Below are 6,157 nucleotides of genomic sequence, written 5' to 3' on the forward strand. Positions count from 1 at the left end.
ACAGGACCAAAGAACTCTGCAATGAACACTTTAGCCTTTTGCAGCTCTCCTCAGGCTATACCTTCAGAATAACATAACTAACTGCTATAGTCCAAGTGACCTTGATGCTGGATAAACTCAGCCAGCCATAATTGCTCTTTTGCAGCTGGAAAGCTTGGCTCATTTTTTTTGCTAGAAAACATTTAGTTATTTGTGTGGCAGATTTTTTGTGGAAATTAGCCTTCAGATGATCTGGACTGTGTGGCACAATCACACACAGACAGTGTTTGTTGTGGGTTGTTTTGTTGGGGTTTTTTTTTTTAAATAATATTGTGATTTTGGCACTGGGCAACTTTTGCATGGAGAATGAGACTCCCAAACAGGACAGTTACTTTCTCTACAGATGGAAACAGGACTCTCTGTTGAATGCATCCTTGCAATGGTGTCTTCAGCTGGATCACATAAGTCTTCCTAAATTCCTGTTCTGTTCAGTTCATAAATTCCAGCTGGTCTGTGGCCCTACATGACTGCTCCAGCTACTGGCTCTCTTAACGGCACATAAAACCTCTCCTAACTGTCTTCCCTATGTACAAAGGCTGCCCTACATGACGATTTCTGTATCTGCTGCAACAGTCTCTATAGAACATTTACAAGCACCTTATCTATGTCCAATTTTGTTAGTTCTACAGCAAGAAACACCCAAGAGAATATCTGGAAGGGCTAGATTCTCCACTTGAGATTTTAATCAACATATTTGAGCAGATTGAATTAGTACAGCCAGAGAAGGAACAGACTGAAGGAAATATTCCTGAAAACCTTCTTGAAAGCACCTTGAAACCTCCTGCAGCAATTACTCAAATACTTCTTTGTGAAGGATGTGGGATATCAGTCAATCACCTTGTCTCATGTTCAGTGTGTTGCCTCTACAGAAGAATGGCTGGGGGAGTTTCTCACTCCCCAAGGAACTAATGATCCAAGCCACTCTGATACCCAGCTATGCAGCAATTATAACATATAAAATTGAGTTTTATACTTTTAACATATTCTGTGGTGTTTAAGGTATTTGCAATACCTCATAAAATAGACTTGAAATACCACTAGTATTTTCAGTTAGTTTATAAACTAGACTATAACTACTTTTCTAGCAGAACTAGAAATAAGAATGTTCTGAATTAATTCTCCATTCCATCTCCTAGAAACATTTAGCTTCCAACTGTAGCAGATTCCTAAAGTTCCCCAGCCCAGTCTTCATATATCTTCTCAAAGGCTATACATGGACTCTCTGCATAAAAATAGACATGTAGGACACTTTGCAGAAGACAACGGACTTGAAAGCACTTTTAGCTCATACTTTAATCCCAGCAAACTTGGTACATGGTCACATCTCTGCAGGTCTTTCACTTCAGGTCTTTTACCTCAGGTTAGTTCTTTGACCTAACAGTACTGCTGCATACTGACAAAATTTTTGAGCAATTTTAGTCCCAGTCCTAGTCAGGTACATAAATAACTACATAAAACATGGAACAACCAATTGAATTCCCTTTGTTAAAATGAGGAACTCTTAGATTATGTCTAAACTGAGAAGATCTTTTCTGTTCTGATTTTTTCCAGCTTGGAAGTAGCTTATGATTCTAAGGCCAAATGCTTTGCCTCTCTCCACAGTGATCTCAGTGGTCTCCCCCCCACAGAGAAGATAGATCCAAGCTGACTATTGAGAACAATCCTTCACACATGATATCACTAGACTGTGCATGGGCATTGTCTGGAAAGTGGGAATGCGTATAACAAAACAGTACCAGGGACCATTTAACAGGTGAACATACACAGAAGTAACAATTAAAGAAAAAGATGTGGGAGTTTTAGACGAGTTTTAAACTTTCCTGGAATAGGATTCATTAATAACATCCTTCCTGCTAGTGTCTGGTTCTTATTATCAGTCATTATCATTATCACTATGTATTCAAAGTAGTCAATCCTTAACAATCAGAGCTGACATTAACTGCCAAAATGCAATACCAAGGTCCTGATGCTACCTAATTAAACACCGATGGCTACACTCCTGGATGATACTAGTCTCCACAATGAAGTTGAGATGGATCTGAAGTGGATGTCTTCTCCCTACACATCATATTTGGGATTTTTCATAAGGCTGGTCATTTCCCAGTTCTCAGCCTCCACCCCAGACTACATGCTGCCTGATTTTGGGGGAAATATTACTTTTCCAGGATGTGGCAGGTGCTTTATCCTGCTGCTCATCTGTTTATTTTCTTGCTCATCTGCTGCTGCTTTTCCTAAAGCAAAAGAAGTATTTTCCCAGTTCTCTATGTTGCATTTTTTCAGTGAGCTGTAGCTGCCCATCGGTGTGTTGTTAATAGCTCTGGGGATGCTGTTCTTAATCAGCGTCCCTATTTTCAATGTCTTTGCTATTAACCCACACTTAAATTGCACATCATAACAAGAGACACCTGGCACTAAGCTGAATTCACCTCACAATTTCTCATAAGTTGATAATAAACCTAACAGGCCAGGACTGGAAATTCACACTGTTTGCATGAGGCACAATAAGCATAATCCCTATTGCTAGCAATGACAGTACTATTTTTGCCGGGCTATGGGATAAAAGAATGTTTGCGCAGTTATGCTATATTAATTTGTTTCTGTCTGGATTCAAAACAAGCTACTATTAAAGTCTGATTTATGTGCTTCAACATTTATAGGTGCGATATGCCTCTGCTTTAGATATAGCTGTTTTATTAACTAGTATAACTGTAACATCAGGGACTAAATACTACATAAGCCCAGGTAGGTTTGTTAAATTTATAGCTAGATAAGTTCCCTTAGGAAAAAGAGCATCTTCTCAGGCTGTGTTTATCATCAGGGGATTCCTTGCACATATTGATGGCGTATTCTCAGTGTTGACTAGGTCAGCTTCAGAAACAAAGCCGTTCTAATTTCATATGTCTCTAGAAAATCCTGCAAAAATCAAACGTCAATCCAAAAATGAACACTTTCCTCTAGATCCTCCTATACCTTTATTAAGCAGCTATGACTGCCTTCTGCCTGTCCTGTTTCTCCCCGTTAGGCAGAGAAGCTACCACAGTCAATCTGTTAGTTGACTTCAAGGTACATTCCTGACTTCTCTGCCATGTTTCAGTGCTGTATCCAAAGTCCATATTATACATACCCTTTTGTGACTGAGATTGTCAATAGCTATTGAAGAAGAGTAATGAGCTGCTATTCTTGGATTTTGAGCTACATATGCTGCATGACAGTTGTGTTACTTAAATTTCAAGCATTCACTGGTTTTATACAAGCATTTTTCTCAGCCTCATATATTTAAAACCGTGGAATGGCTTAACAGTGTGCAGCTGCTTAGAACAAAATCCAAAATATCTATTTAGGGTTCTAAAAATAGGCATTTAAATTTACCTAATTACAAAGTACTAGAAACCCCACAGTACTGTAGCTCTGTAACCCTGAAGGCAACAGAAACTCCCTATACAGGTTAATTTAAATTCCAGCATCAGATCACCCAGGCACAAAGTATGTAGTGGAGCTCAGGCCATCCATTGAACTCTTTCCTCTTGCTTATTTTCAGACTTTCTTTCTCTCTCATCTAATTTCTACTTTCCCAGAAGATGATGACCTGGCTTCCATAACCAAGTTTGAGAACATTTTTACACACGGACATTTCTATTGCCCATTCGTCTACATCCTGCATGTTGCCTTATCACTGAATTACTGTACATATTTAATTTGTCTTGGTTTTACACAATGTTTCATAGGGGTTCATCTAGTAAAGCATTTGTCCTCAGGAGAAGACCTCCCTCATGCTGGCTTCCCAATAGACAGAGGTTATCTCCTGACAGTTTTTCAGTCTAGGGTTCTGTTTCTCTGGAGTTCAGTTTCTCTGTTCAGTCATACCCTGCTCATAGCGGTCTTGGCTCCCTGGTGTGCTCACATATCAAGAGGGACAATTAATCTCGTAGAGGTATGTAATAGTCTCCATCCACTATACCAGGAACTCAGCCATCTTATTTCATTATTTTTCCTGGCCAAGCCGGTGGGTTGATATTACAATACTATATATAGAAGTAGGAGGTATTCATTTTCTGAGTTATATCATTAAACAGGGTACATGATCCCAGTAAAGGCAAGAACAACTGCAGAAGGAACATGTTGTAAGCAGTCTTCTCATTAATCAAATGGTGTATTGCATGTTTTCTTTGCTGATCAATGCATAGTCCATCATTATTACCTCCTAATGAGTGTTATTAGGTATATGTTAGTCACTATTTTATCTGCGCTCTCCATTAAATAACACACCTTGGAAAACAATTAGTCTGGTTTTGTTTAATCTCATGTATATAAAAATTATCTTGATTTAGAGTAGCAGTCCAAGAGAGTTGTTAGAAGAGGAAGAATGATAATGCTCAGCAAAGGTAATCCTTCCACTCGTGTATTTCACTGGTATTAAACCTATTTCCTTTCTAATCAAGATTGTATCAGAATCCTTTTCTTCTGGTTTTGTTATGGCTCATCTTAATCAGGCAGTCTTTTTAGTATTCACAGAGATCGAGTGTCAATACTTAGTTCATGCCAGATGAAAGTAAATGGATTTTGGTTAGCTTCTCAGATGCCAATCTAATTAAAAACTTACTGTTGAAAATGAAAGTGACATATGTAACAGAGCATAGAGGTGTTTATGTAGTTTACATAGTAGTTTTCAGGTGTAAAACAACAATGATTAAAGCACTACATTGTTTATTTACTCATTATAAAGCAACTGGGCTCAGTTTTATGCAAAGCAAAGACAGACTTTCAGTTTAAATTACTCTTACGGGAGCTATATATCACTCAATAATGAGAGCAGAGGAAAAAAACTGTTAAAACAGTCCAGCTGCAAATGAAACAATAATCCTTTACATTAGCTGGGGCAAGACCAAGTGCTAAGGGCACTAAATGAGAAGGTTTTTTTGTCATATTCCATTGCTCTTGCACTTTGTTATTGCTAAGGGAGACTGAGGTTGACTGCTAGCAAGTAGGTAAGAGTTTAGGCAGAAAAGATAGTATCTAGAGTCTCAGACTTAGGTCACAAGCAGCCTGGCATATGTCAAGTGGCCTGGGATGATCTAGCCATTACTGGTTGTAAAAGAAGCTGAGACAGGAACCCAGAAGAGACTAGTAAAAGCTCTTTAGAAAGGAGTAGATTGGTTCTAGTTCACTACCATCTGGGTCTCCCTCATCTTTCAGACTCACAAAATGTTTTTGCATATCCAGCAAAATCCAAGCCTGTTAAGAAGCAGGCTGCACTTCTGCACCTGACAAATCTCCTCTTTCCTCTTCTATTCTCTGAAGCATGTTTTCTATGTGTCTCCATTAGGAATCCTACCTGTTTCCAGTGCAGCATCTCCAGAAATACTCTGGGTTCACTTCCACTTTTTAATCAAAAGCAGCTGGTTAAGACATCTGTTTTCTCTCCAAGCTACGTAACAATTCATTGCTAGTTAATTTGTTCTTCTCCTTTAGGGCTAACCATGGGATTCTATCCTTACTTTTGTTTTCTGGATTATCTTAAACGCTGAATGTCACGATGCCCAGTTGTTCCAGAAAATTCTTGTCTTATATTCTGCAGACTTCAAAACAAAAAACCAAGTGATTTACATACAAACCTGACCTAGAACTCTCCATTAACCTTTTACAACAATAAGTGCTTGTTCTGCTATAGCTTGTCCCTATAGAATCAATTTTACATTTACATGTGTTGCTTCTTTCATTTTAGAAAGACTGTTCTCATGCTTATTCCTGAAATATTTGAGCTGAACTATGCAGAGAGCCAACAAATCTGGTCTCTGAAGCCCTGCATTCACAGATGGTTATCTTCATTGCCTGGCATGTCTAGCATTCATTTCTCCAGATCACCTTCAGTTTGACTGATGAACACATGTATAGGGTTTGTGTGTGGCATAATTTTGGTAGTGGGGGAGGGGCTACAAGGGTGGCCCCTGTTGAGAAACTTCTAGAAGCTCCCCTGGCTCCAAGTTGGACCTGCCTCTGGACAAGGCCAAGCCAAATAGCAATGGTGGCTGCACCTCTATCATGGTTTGAACTCGGCTGGCAACCAATCACCAAGGGCCACTTGTTTACTTCCCCCGAGCCCCCCCCCCTCCACTCACCC

The sequence above is a fragment of the Athene cunicularia genome (assembly GCF_003259725.1).
Source record: "Athene cunicularia isolate RWA chromosome 3 unlocalized genomic scaffold, athCun1 chr3_part1, whole genome shotgun sequence".
Classification (NCBI taxonomy): domain Eukaryota; kingdom Metazoa; phylum Chordata; class Aves; order Strigiformes; family Strigidae; genus Athene; species Athene cunicularia.